We start from the raw sequence: 14,598 nt of genomic DNA, 5'->3' as shown, positions 1-14,598 counted from the left end.
TCTACAAAGTGCTGCATGGAAAATTTGATTTTCTATATGAAAGAGCCTGCAGGTTCCCGAAGAATAACTCAAATTACATTAACAAAATAGATTTTATGTGCGTGGTGATTAATGTACTTTTGAGACCAACTATGAAAGCATTTTGTGCTATTGTGTCAATTGCCGACATGTTCATGTACAGCACTGCCACTCTGGCCTTTAACGAGCAATAAAAGATGTATTTTAATGTACTATTCTTTACAAAGATGTCTTATATAAGGAGAGCGGTTAAAGTGAAGCGGGAGAGACAACAGGCATTTATCTACACAATTAGGTATGGTGATCGGCTGTCGTTATTGTTGTGATTATTTCCTTTTCTGATCCTGAAAATGGGTAAAAACGTTAGGTTTCAAGGGGCACTTGCATCAACATAAGGAATTGCGATTCCCTAATGGCGATTTTTTTAGAAATCACTATTTAGGAATCACAATTTGCATCAGGGTTGATGCATCCCAAATGCAAAAATACTGGTCGCAAAGGGGCAGATTCAGCGAATCTGCCCCTTTGCGACCGGTATTTAGAATGATGCATGTGCCCCTAAGTTTTTTATAATACCATGGCTACATTGAGAGGTTTTAAGGGAGTTTTATACAGAGGAGACCTGTGCATGTTTGGGCCATTTTCAGCCATGAACCTATATTTATAACCGAAAGTTGCTTGATTGATACCTATTTGCCATCCACAATAGGATAATGTGCACATGTAACAACACTGAACAGAATGGCAAATTGTGGCAAACTGGTAATCTGTGGTGAGCTCAGCAGTGGCTGTAATCAGGCAGAGTGTGTGCCCTTGATCTCGCACAAGAGGCCCAGCTACCTCTGGGTGCTCCTTGTGTGGTTCCGGTGAGATTTGCTCGGCCAGTTTACAAAGTGGACGGGATTGGCAGAGCATGGTGTGCCCCTATTTCTTTAATTCAATTGACTCCATTCCCCTACTTTTTTATTTTATACATGCATCCCAGTATGACAGAAATAGCAAAGGCCTACAGATAAGGTTTGGCTTTCGGGGCCGGGCGGTGCCGGCAGAGAAGGAAAAGGGTTCTGTATTTTCCTTCTTGCCCAGAGAAGACAAGTACAGTGTCCACTTCTGCTCTGCCGCTGGCAGCTGCCCACTCTCTCTTTCTTCCTCTTATTACCTCTCTTTCTGACTAGCTCCTCCTCACTTACTAAAAACCGTGACTTCAAGAAACAGTTCTCCTCTCTTTCCTCCTTTTGTTTATTTGTTCCCCTGTGAAATGGATCCAAAAAAGGAAAACACTTTTGCTGGAAATATCCTCTTTTCGGTTATTTCCCTTTTCCAAAGTGCAGCCTTGGGAATAAAAGGTTCAAAATACGAAAAATAAATAACTAAATAAAGCAAGACAGAGTGGTCAGAAAGTGGCCAGATTAATTTTATTCACAGCCAAAACACATTAGTGTCACGTTACAGAGTTTGCAAGTGAAGTGCTACTTTTGTTTTCTTGTCTTTCTTTGAACAGCATTGTCTTCCAGGGGTGGGGAAGTGCCTCAATCCTGGAGGTACTGCAATGCCTGATTGATGGGTGGATTGGAAAATAAAATGTGTACCGTAGCTCTGTGTTCAGACATGTGGTCTTTTTAAACCATACTGCTTACATTTTGTAAGGATATAAGCAATGGCAAAAGCGCTCACTGCTTTCTGAATAGTGAGTGTAAAAGCGTTAATGTAAGCATGTTGTTCCTACTTACATTTCACATGCTTTACTTAATCTTGCATTCCCTATGAGTGTTTGCTTTTTCTAGGATGCTGTTAAATTTTTTTAGGCAGCATATTGCTCTTGTCTAGTGTCTAATTTGAATTGAGTTGCATCTGATTGTTTATAGCAGGGCACAATTGGGCTGTAGTTGAAGGCAGTGAACGTTTTCTCACTGGGGCAGTATGGTGTTCAGTGGGGGAGAGTATATGGCACTGTGGTCAGAACTGACGAATTTGGAACATGGAAATCAGGTTCAGCCTTCATGACCAGTTCCCCAGACCACTCTCCTTATTTTTATTTTTTATTTAAAGAGTTTTATATAGCACTGGCTAGACCCGAAGGTATCAAAGCGCTTTACATTAGGTTCCGCAATGTTACAGAAAACAATTACACATTACGTCACAAAATAAGCAATTCATTGAGAGAGGAGAGAAAGGAGAGGAAAAAATAGTGGAGGGGAATGGGAGGTGAAAAGAGGGAGGATGAGGGAAGAGACAACAGGAGAGACAAAAGGAAGTCTGTCTAAAGACCGAATGGGTCGGTGATGTCCAAGGAGGGAATCCATGGCCTGTCTTCCCTTTAGCTTTATTTTTTATTTTATTTTTAATTAAAGAGTTTTACATAGCACTGGCTAGACCGGTAGGTATCAGAGCGCTTTACATTAGGTTCCACAATGTAACAGAAAATGGTCACTATTACACATTACATCAGAAAATAAGCAATTCATTGAGAGAGGAGAGAAAGGAGAGAAAAAAATAGTGGAGGGGAAGGGGAGGTGAGAAGAGGGAGGATGAGGGAAGAGATGACAGGAGAAATGAAAGGAAGTCTGTCTGAAAGACCGACTGGGTAGGTGACGTCCAAGGAGGGAATCCACAGCCCGTATCACCTTTAGTTAAACAAGGTAACTCCATTGGGCATCAGTCAAAATAGCGAGGTCTCAAGTGGCGAGGGAAAAAGTTCCACAGAACAACAGGGCAAGGACAGGTGAGAGCAAAGGTCAGTAGCTGGCAAGAGGGGATGAGTAGAGCGGAGTGGGGTGGGGGTAGGGAACGAGGGAGGGGGAGGTAAGGTCAGGAGAGATGCAGGAGAGTTTGCCCAAAGTCTAGCTGGGTAGGTGATGGTCAAGGAGGGAATACAAAGTCCATCTACCCTTTAGCTCGTGAGGTAGCTCCACTTGGCATAAGTCAAAATGGCTTGGTCTCAGCCGTCGAGGGAAGTTCGCAGAGTAAAGGTCCTGGTGGGTGGGCGGAAACATGGTCGGGTGAAGGCTGGTCGAGATGCAGACAATGATCAATGATAATACACCAGCGGAGGAAAGAGCATTGCGGAGGGTATCACTGAGTCGGCCATCTAGAAGTCAGGCAAGGGGGACCAGTCATTGTAAGTACGAATTCAGTTGGCCCCCATGAATCTCTATAGCACAGAAGGGAAGTGGGAGGGCGGCCGTCTTGAGATCCGGTCAAAAACGCTGGGGCAGAGACATTAGAGCCACTTGTTAATATAAAGATCATCATGGAGAGAAAATCGGCCACTCAATGTGATGCATCTCTTAATCTGCGGGCACAGGTTCAGCAACGATTGTCCAAAACACCTAGGTCTCTTCGCGCAGCACCCCAGGAGAAGATAAGATGCTCTTCATAGTCCTTATTTAGCAGCCATTTTAGGGTTAGGCACTATTTACGAGGAGATCGCCGTGGAGATGAAAACGACCTCACAGTGAAGCGCTCCTCATAATTAACTGGCAGCATCAGTATGATTGATAAAATCGCCCGGACTTCAATGACGTGGTAGTGCGCCCCTTCTCACTGGCACCGAGGGAGTTCTCACCTCTGTTGGTCCCGGTGTTCACTATAGGTGCCCTGCTCGTCCTGCTTTTAGTCACCGCAGTGAGTAGCCCCCAGCTTAAGAGGTGGACCCGGAGAGGAGGAACTGCTAGCTGGGCGAAAAGGGAAGCCTGCAGCCTCAGGGTGCAGCTCCCATGTCACTGGGCAAGACCTCTCCATTCGGCAGGCTCCATCTTAGCCTCTTTGTCAGCGGGAACATCGAGGCTCATTTCTCCATGATGTTAGATAGGACAAGGGTGACAAGGATCTTCTTGTGATCAGCCAGCCTTCTGGTTGCACAAACGCCATTCTAGGTGTGGAAACAGCGCAGCGGGATGCCCGCTCCCGAAGTCGAAGGGGATGAGGGAGCACATTCCCATGCGCGGCCTCAGAAGGCCTCGGAAGACCTTAGAACCCCTGGTGTCTTAGCACTAACAGGTAGACCCTAGTGGTGGAAAGTGTGGGTTAACCTTGAAGGCCTGCCCACCACAATCCATACCTCCAGTCTTGCGGGCAGGCCTAAGAAGCAGCACACCCTAGAGCAACAGTGACGCTACCACTGTGGTCACAGAACCCTTGAGAAGGACCGCAATGGGCGCTGACTTTGTGTTGGGACAGCGTTTTTGCAAGTATATTATGGTTTTGAAAGGGCTTGATGCCTCCGTCCTGGCCAACAGCAATCATTATCAATAATAAAAATGGCATGATAACTCCGGTGATTAATGATCTTCCGAGAGAGAGATCATAGTTTTGTCCATTGGAAGTTTTGAGGCATGGAAAGGTAGCACAGAGGGTTAATGTGCTTGCTGCAAAGAGCCTGTACCATGCAGATCACAAAGTGCACAAAATGTAAATAGGTCAGTCGGTTGCTGCTTTTGTCAGAAAGGTCCTTTTGTTATTTGCAGTTTATAAGTTAAAATCCTAACATAGAACAATCAACTATTAACTGTCATATAAGAGCTGCACGCACACTGCAAGGTATAAATTAGAGTGTTATGTTTATTTCCCACAGTCTTTGATTACCCTAATGTTGCAAAAAGTGTTCATTTGGATAGAAATCAATTCTGATTATTAAAGATAACCCCCATCCATGGTCTTACGTTTTAAATTCTGAGTTTTTGTTTCTCTAGACCAATTACAATTATGCTATACTGCCTACTAGTATGATTGTCATGTGACTCCTACACCTTGTAGTCCTACGTCTTATGTAACATTTCCCATACAGTGATTTATAGACATATAATTGATTGTCTCTGTGTAATGTGTTTGTAATGTAAAGTGCTCTGACACCCTACACAGGTATGAGTGGTTCTGTAAATCAAATGACATGCATCTGAGAAAGAATGTGGTTATGGGGACTTGAGAGGCACTGTTAAAGGGTGGTAGTGCTGGTATCCAATGGTCATTGGGGTGCACCAACAAACATCGTTGCACAGGGTACCATCAGTGCTGAAGCTGGCCCTGCCCTTGAGTCCAGTCTGCCTCAACCATTGGTACCTCCATTGACCTTGATTCAGCAGTAGTAGATGCAACTCACCAGGGATCGGCAATGCAGGATTTGCATGCACACCAAAGAAGGTTTGCAAACTTCACAGTCTCTCTACTTCAGGCACAAGCACTGTTAGCATGTGCTGCCTGATTTGGGCAGCTGGAATTATACAGCAAAGGAGGACAAAATTATGCTGCAGTGTTGATTAAATTATGCAGCAAAAAAAAGGCTGAAGCGTAATGCAGTATATTTTCTTATACTTTATTATTTTTCTATTTGTACACATGCTAATGGTCTCTGGAAAGATTTGGCCTCATTAGTACCAGTGTAACACACAAATGCAACAGTGAGAAAGGTGATCAGTCAACCTTTCCAAGGGGCTGTCCGCTTGGCAGAAACAAAAGTCACATTTTTTAGAAATTTTTGATCCGTTTAAGCTACAAACAATGTATTAGTTAAAATTGGCAGATTATGCAGCAGATGGATCATGTGGATATTTTGCCACTCATGTTTGAACTCCTCATGTGGAAAAAGAGAGAAGTGCTGATGACAGAAACTCCATGACTCGGTGACAAATGGCTTGTGCTTCCACTTTTTAGTGTAATTGGGACATTCTATGACTGGAAACATGTCCCCCTTTGTACACATGCTAACAGTCTCTGGAAAGATTTTGCCTTATTGGTACCAGTGTAATATACAAATACAGCAGTGAGAAAGGTGATCAGTCAACCTTTGCAAAAAATTTGATCCGTTTGAGCTACAAACAATTTATTAGTTAAAATTGGTAGTTTATGCAGCAGATGGATTATGTGGCAAATATTGCAGAGCTATAGTTATATAGAAAACATTTGCAAACTAGGATATTTTGCAATTCATATTTGAACTCCTCATGTGGAAAAAGGGAGAAGAGCTTATGACAGAAACTCCATAGATCGGAGACAAATGGCTTGTGCTTCCATTTTTTAGTGTAATTGGGACATTTTATGATTGGAAACATGTCCCACTTTGTGAATGTATTTTAATGTCCATAACTCATATTACACCTTAAATAATCATGTATCCATTGATTGAATTAAATAACATAATAAGCTGTAACTGGTCGGTGAAATGCCCAAAAAATATAATAAAAGTGAGATGTTTTGTGCATTTTGGCCACACCTCTTACTCCGCCCACTGATCCAATTATCTATTTATTCCCGACCTCTTATTCTCCATCCATAGTTCCCCTACTATTCCACACTTCGCCCAGTGTGCTTTGTCCCAAGATTCTCAGCAAACTCTAGTAAATGGATTTTGGCAGCCTGCCTATCAGCAAACCTGCAAGCCAACCTGGAGTCCGCAGTCCGTACCTCCAACGCACCCCAAAGAAACAAACAAAACATGAAAAGCCTTGTCAGGAAGCCAAAAATCTTAGTGACATGTCTTGCATACATTCTACCACTACATAGTGTCCACAGTCGCCGTTGCAGGTGGTGCACATCCTCGGAGACCCATGAAAACGAAGGCCTACCAGAGCCCACGCCAGACCTCATACTACTGCCATTGAAATATCGAGCACCATAATTGCTTGAAGCTGCCACTCGCACCTTCAACGCCTCCCATTTTCACTTCCTAACATACAGATCCAGTTATCTGGAATCTTTCACCAATAATGAGCTCCTCTGATCGAGTGCAAAAAGATGGGCCAAAAGGTGACTGAATCAGCAGCTCCATTGTCCATGCCTGAGCAAAGCTGCTGAACATTTTCCCCTTCATTGTCAAAGGTTAAGCTACTATTATCACTATTTACCATGCAGTCGACCAATGACCCAAGGCTAAAAAAAACAAGTTGTCAAAATTAGAATTTATGAAAGATGAGAGTTCTATTCTTTACCCATCTCTGGAGGAGGTTTGAGAGATGCTTCCAGTATTACAGCCGCCCATAACCTACCAACCAGGTACATTGGATAAGGAATCTGTCCTTCTAACACTTGCAACTTCCAACGACCAGCACTCCTTGCTAAACCCCTCTGCTCCAATTCAAACATATTTATTGTGCAGCAGCAGCTCAAAACTCCACCAGATTTCTCAACTCAAATTATAAAGATGCAACAAGTTTCTCCGGCAGAGCACCCAAAACAACATTCAATTTCAGTCTGGATCCTGTCAAAAGCCACAGTTCAATCAATACACCGTATCAAACATGACGTATCCGACGTGTTGCTTTTCTTCCAACTTCAATTTTTGCAGCATGAAGGGGGCTTTCCGCATCCAACCTCAGGTCTCTCTAAAAGCCCTAAGATGTCTGCAAACATCAGGCACAAGGAGGAAATACTGCTGACTCTTTCCCCCGTGATGGATTTCGCTACTGCCTCTCCCTCACATGAATCAACTTTTATTGGAGACTTTCAAGTCAAGCCTCTCACTCGGAACTACAGTTTAAACTCACCTATCTACATAAGGACCTGGCAACGACTCATTAATACTCTTGATATGACCACCACGACTCTGGAATACCAATCAAATAAGTTTGACATTCAAATCTCCCGGCTAGAGTCTTTAGCTCAGTATATTCACATATCAACTCTTGCTTTGAATGTCTTAAAGCCACCATCAGTAGCCTGGTATCAAGTGCCAATAACACTGCAGGCCAGAAGCCATCACCCTTCACTATGCCTAGCCCACAAGCATGCATCTGCTCAACCTTACAAGAAAAGTTATTTGTCCTACCATACATAGTTGGCAATTTACTACAGAAAGTAAAATTAATTGGAAACGTTCAGACCAAACCACACAACAGCTTCACTGTTCCATCCCCAACTGTTAGGTCAAGCCCAGTCACACTGACTCCAATGCCAGAAATAGTGGACACAGTTATGCCGCCTCCAAAAACACTGGATCCAAACAAGGTAGTTGAATTTGTTGCGAAAGTCAACCTGATCCCCCTGCTTCTCGAAATATCAGACATGACAATACTTCATAACCAATGTGGACATAGACGCAATTGCACCACTTAACACTGCATCCAATCCAGCAGTGACTGAGCCATTGTTTGTGCCCTCAGTACACCTTCTTTATAAACTATTGAAGCTCAAAAGAAAGCACCTCAGGAAGCAAAATACGAAACAGGAAAGAATCGTGAGAGTGGCTGACAAGGCCTCCAGGATTAAAAACGTTTTCCATCCCATAGTGAAAGAGCCCCTTGTGGAAACTACCTCTCCTGCAAACCCACCTACCTCAAGTTCATTCACTACTTCCTGCTCAACCTACTTATCCCTCTCTAGCTTCCTTTCTATCTATTCTGTCCAGCTCTCACCCCAATCTATTCACCATGGTACATATTTCCACTACACAAATGTACTCCACACCACAGAAATAAAAGTACAAAACAAAAAGACACTGGGTAAGGATATAATAATAAATGAGGGACAGTTATGTTTTAGAGTGGTAGGATTAAGAGGATTAGGAGGAGGTTGAGAAATAAGCCAAGCACCATAAACAAAGCAAAAAACCAAGATGGATGCGACCATGCTAACCCCGTTGCACAGTTTGTATGTGATTTCCAATATGAGATTGAATGTTGCATTCCGCTTGATGGAAAACATAAGGCGAATGGGCCTGGCAATCAACTTTGCCCACTTGTGAAACTCTGCGTAGCTCATGGAGGTTTTTTTAACCTAACTCTGCGAACTCCGCCCACCTCTAATAAAATGTTAAGAATCCTAACCCCAGCCCCAACCTGTGCAGGACTGTAGGACATTGATTCTGGAACATGTCTGTATAATGAATTTGTTTCAAGAGTTTGTGTGTGTAATATTCTTGTTCTTGTTAGGGAATTATACTATGGGTAGGGTGCTAGGTAAGTTCAGCCAGCATGTTGTGGTTCAAGCTGTTTCCTTCTATTACTTCTTGTTGATCTTTTGCTAAATCTCACCTATCCCATCTCTTTGTCACTTACCGTTAGCCTGGGAACCGACTCAGTAACGCTACTAATGTTCTGTAATGTTGCTATAGCAGTCACTCTGCTCTTATAGACTTCAGCACATGCCCTTTTTGACCTCCGCACTATTAGAGCTTTACTCCTGGTTTTTAAGAACCCCGGTTTTAATTGTGCTCTAATTGTAGGGATTTGTATCTGTATCCTGTTGCAGAAAAAGCTCAAACACAGTCCTACTATTAACAAATACTGCCCCAGGTTAGTTATAGCGTGCCCCACTTTATAAATTGGCCTAGCTCTGCCACTCAGTGACTGTTAGAACTGGCTTGTCCATTGGGTTTATCCCAGACTTTTTGATTTCTGGCCTCCTGTTTTGGACACTGTTTGTGTTGGTTTTATGGCTCTGGGCACTTCACCACTACTGATCAGTGCTAAAGTGCATATGCTCACCCTGTAAATCAAATACTGCGAGTGAGCTCGCAGCACTGATTGTGGCACCCAAATAAGCAGCCTGTAAAATGTAACTCAGACCTGCCACTGCGGTGTATACGTGCAGTTTTGTACTGCTATGTCGATTTGGAAAGGGCACCCACTTTCCCAGCACTAACCTTTTCTTTTCTTACATGCAAGTCACCCCTAAGGTAGGCCCAAGTACCGCTGTGGGCACAGTGAAGTGAATCTGAAAGGTAGGACATGCCCTGATGTGAGGGGCAGGTCCTGATAGTGAAATACTGCCAATTTGTTTTCACTATTGCAAGGCTATCTGTTCCATAGGATAGAATGGGGAGTTAACTTATAGCATCTTATAAGTATAACTGCCTTGGGAACAAGATAGGACAATAAAGTTTACCATGCTTGTACTCAGAATGTAAAAATGTATCTTTTAGTGAAGATGATTTATACATCCTGTGTTTGAAAATACCCACTTTTAGAAAGTGGATATTTTCTTGATTGGCCATCCTGTATGCCTCTGCTGGTTTGTGTATTGACTGTCTGGCTTTGGAGTGCCAGGGGCTGGGGATGTGCATTATCTCAGAGAGCCACCGGGGAGTTAATGTATGTCTTGCCTTTCTTGAATGGGTCAGGGCTGTGCTTAATAGATCTGGACTGCATTCAGAGTAGGGGGAGGAGTTCTAACTAGCACCTGAATAGGCCCGGTCTGCATTTAGAGTTGGGGGAGGAGATTCCTTTCACACCTGAATGGACCTGGTCTGCTTTGGACAATGCTGTCTCCACCTCCTGCCGGGCAGCTGCACTGAGAGGACATAACTGGTTTTGGCTGGGCACAGGGCTTCACTGCCACCAGAGAACAAAGGATTTTGCTTTATAAATATTGAGGCCCAGACCACAGAACTTTAGATTACTGCTGAACTAAGGAACCTGCTAGAAAGAAGACCCAGGAAAGCTGGAGGAGAAGTACTGCATCTGTACAGTGTGCTATTGGGGTTTGCCTGCAGTGGTAGCTTCTGTTTTGGGCGGGAAAAGGAATGGATTATGCTTTGATCATCCTGCTGTTAGAGTTTCCTCCTAGGGCTTGAAGTAGAGCTTGCCTCCTTTTGGAAGACTTAGGGATAGAAAAGACTTCAAAGACTACTTCTGGAAATCAAGAGGAACCTTTGCCAAGGAGAAGAGCTGGAATAAGCTGAAGGAGGAGTACTGCCCCTTTGTTGTGTGCTGTCTAGGGTTGGCCTGCAGTGGCTGTTTCTGCCAAGGAGAGAAACTGTGAGTGTATCCTACTTGCAAAGTGTCTCCCAGGACTTGAAGAGGAGCTTGCCCACTGTTCAAGAGGTCTCATTAACAAAATACACCTCGCCATCCTCTGGGCACCATGACTGGAACCCTGGTTCGGCTGAAGTAAAGGGCAGCCAACTGTCACCGAGTCCGTTGCAGGATTCCGTGCCCTGAAGAACCCCAGAAGGCACTGCAGCACTTCGCACTGCATCTCTGTTCTCACCAGCACTATCTTGACAATCATCACCAAACCGTTGCTTGCACCGCGTCCTGTGGGCACCGCAATCCCCACCGCCTTGTTTCACCCTTCCCGGACTTCACAAACACCATCGCTGCCTGATCGGTATATCAACCGGCTCAGTTGCCTGCACTGCAGTCTTCCAGCACTTCAGGTATGTTTTCAAGTCTATCTTGCTTTAGCTGACCCCGCACTGACGCGATCAGCTAGAATTGTTAGACTCTGTTTTTTCAGCATTGTGGTAGCTCCGGACGGAGCTATTGACTCGGAATAACTGTGTTTTCCAGCTATTTCTGCAATTTAAATATTTTCTTGCAAAGTAACTATTTTTACAGTATTGTATTGTGAATTTTTGTCTTTTTTTGGTCTTGCGTGGCTTAGACAAAGTTTTACTCATTTTTCTAAACTGGTGTGGTATCCATTTGTAATGTTTTCACTGTGTTACTGCATGCATGCACAAATGCTTTACACACTGCCTCTGAGATAAGCCTGTGCGCTCGTGCCAAGCTACCAAGGGGGTAAGCAGGGGTTAATTTTAGAAGTGTTTCACCCTTACGTCCTAGTGAAGAAGGGTCCCTACTTGGACAAAGGTACAAACCATTGCCAATTAGAGACACCCTGTGCTCACAGAGACCAACATTCTCACACTATGTTGTATGGCAAGGTAGCAGGCACTAGCACAGTGCTCAGTATACATGATCCAACCTTGCTTCTTTTTGTACACTGTTGCAATCATGTTGCAGAAATAGCTAAGTATTACTTCAGACATTAATTTACATTTGAGACGATTGTGCCATTTATGGTATGTCTAAACAGTTTATGCATGTTGTTAAAATAGCCGGGTATTTTGTTAGACATTCATTTACATTACCATGTCACATCCTATCTATGGCTTAAACCTATTTATGAATAGATGAGATTCATGAAGTCTCCATGCCTTTTTTAATGCATGCTGCTAAAACAGCTGGGTATTTTGTCAGTCATTAATTTACATTTATGATGTCATACCCTATCTATGGCTTAAACCCATTTATGAACTGACTGTTTTATTTATAGAGTTTCTACGCCATTTTTATGCCTTGTACAAATTTTAATCACAGTTATATTATGATGATCTCACTGTGATGGACTTGATTGTCTACATAAAGTATTATTTATTTATTTATATATTTAAAAGATTTCAAAAGCGCACAGCTATCCAACAAGGTTTCCCAGCTCTGAGCAGGACAAATGCATCAGAATTTTTGATGCATCTGTCAATCCTTCTGCCATTGTGCGCCATATTGTAAATATGGCGTATCCTTGGTGGTGCAAGGGTTTCTCAGGGTGGTGCAGGGAAAGTGACGCATCTCTAAAGATGTGTTACTTTCTTGTAAATATGCCCCATGGAGTGGTGTTTCAGCAGTCGTCCACTGTCTCCGCAGTAGTTGGAAGTATTCAGCCCCCCCCCCTTCTTATCTCCCTTTGGAAAGGAGCCAAGAAACTATGTTGGGGATACTCTGCTAGGTGACCACACATCTCAGACACTGCATACTCCCTCACAAAGGAGCACTGATGCATGCTACATATAAAAACCCTACTGGATATTCATCAATTTGTTATTCTTTTTTTTTATCTGAAGCTCAATGTTAATTGAGGGCCTGTGGTTGTGCCATGGCCATTCATTAACTTGATGACAGACTTTTCACAAGTGTATTAGGCCATTTCGGTGTAGTGCAAAAATATAGGTGGGAATAGTAAATGTTATCCCTCTGCTATCCAACACTTTCCCTACTGTTGCACTCATTAGAGTGGGAATAATAACTTTTGCCCCTTCGCTATTAAACACTTTCCCTACTTTTGCACTCACTTTAGTGGAAATAGTAAATTTTACCCCTCCGCTATCCAACACTTTCCCTACTGTTGCACTCGCTGGAGTGGAAATAGTAATTTTTATCCTTTCACTATCCAACACTTTCCCTACTGTTGCACTCATTGGAAGGGGAATAGTACATTTTACCCCTCTGTTATCCATCATTTTCCCTAGTGTTGCACTCACTAGAGTGGGAATAGTTATTTTTCCCCCTCCGCTATACAACATTTTCCTTACTGTTTAACTTAATGGATTAGGAATAGTAATTGTTACACCTCCGCTATCCAACACTTTCCCTACTGTTGCACTTTTCTGGAGTGGGAATAGTCATTTTTAACCCTCCACAATCCAACACTTTCCTGACTGTTGCTCTCATTGGAGTAGGAAGTTTAAGTTTAAAGATTTTAAAATAATTTATTATTTTCATTTATAATGTTATTGGTATATTTATAATCATAATTTTAAAAACACACATATATAATAATTAAAATATATGTACTTTAAAACAATTAAACTAATAATGTATATATATATATATATATTACCTACTGGCGGTCGCCAGTAGGTATATATAGTTAGGATTTTTTCTCTATGGGATTTTTGAAAATTCTATGTCTAATAACTTTGGCGTTTGTGGACGGAATTGGCTGAAATTTTCAGGAAAATGGCACATTTTGGTTCTGAGCAGCCCTTGAAAATTTGGGGGGGGTTCGTCAAGGGGGGGCCGAGAAAAAAGGGGGGTCCCAAAACGTGTTTTTAACATTTAGTTTTCCATAGGGCGGTTGGCCTCACTTTTAGCCCGAACGGCTGAATGGATTTGCACGAAACTTGGCAAAATTGTAGGGACTGGTAGCCCGATGTGCCTTTGCTAGGTCTCAATATATGTGCTTCAGTGGATTTTGAGAAATTAACGTTCAAAAAAAGATATATATCTGTAACAGCGGACCGGGCAGCGCTCCGGTTCGCGGACTTTTCGCGGTACGGAGCTTTGTGAAGCGAAGCTGATTGGTTCTCCGGCGTCTGTGAACATTCCAAACAGTCCGTAGCGGCCGCCATCTTGTCTCTCGGTAGGATCGAGAGACAAGAGGAGGCCAAAGCGAAGGGGCAAATGACCATAAGGGGGCATAGTAGATCCTCGCTGACCCCCTAGGTTTGATGTGGAGGTTTTAAAAGGGCCCCGCGGGGCAAAAAAAAAAAATAATAATAATAATCGAACGGCTGAATGGATTTGCACGAAACTTGGTAAAATATTAGGGACTGGTAGCCCGATGTGCCTTTGCTAGGTCTCAATATATGTGCTCCAGTGGATTTTGAGAAATTAACGTTCAAAAAAAGATATATATCTGTAACAGCGCTCCGCTTCGCGTAACGGAGGTTTGCGAAGCTGATTGGTTCTCCGGCGTCTGTAAACATTGCAAACAGTCCGTAGCGGCCGCCATCTTGTCTCTCGGTAGGATCGAGAGACAAGAGGAGGCCAAAGCGAAGGGGCAAATGACCATAAGGGGGCATAGTAGATCCTCCTTGACCTCTTAGGTTTGATGTGGAGGTTTTAAAAGGGCCCCGCGGGGCAAAAAAACATAATAATAATAATAATCGAACGGCTGAATGGATTTGCACGAAACTTGGCAAAATTGTAGGGACTGGTAGCTCGATGTGCCTTTGCTAGGTCTCAATATATGTGCTTCAGTGGATTTTGAGAAATTAACGTTCAAAAACAAGATATTAGTTAGGATTTTTTCTCTATGGGATTTTTGAAACTTCTATGTCTAATAACTTTGGCGTTTGTGGACGGA

The sequence above is a fragment of the Lissotriton helveticus genome, chromosome 4_1, assembly GCF_964261635.1.
Source record: "Lissotriton helveticus chromosome 4_1, aLisHel1.1, whole genome shotgun sequence".
In the NCBI taxonomy this organism is placed as follows: domain Eukaryota; kingdom Metazoa; phylum Chordata; class Amphibia; order Caudata; family Salamandridae; genus Lissotriton; species Lissotriton helveticus.
The sequence above is the reverse complement of the archived record's forward strand: the minus strand, read 5'-3'. Positions refer to the sequence as shown.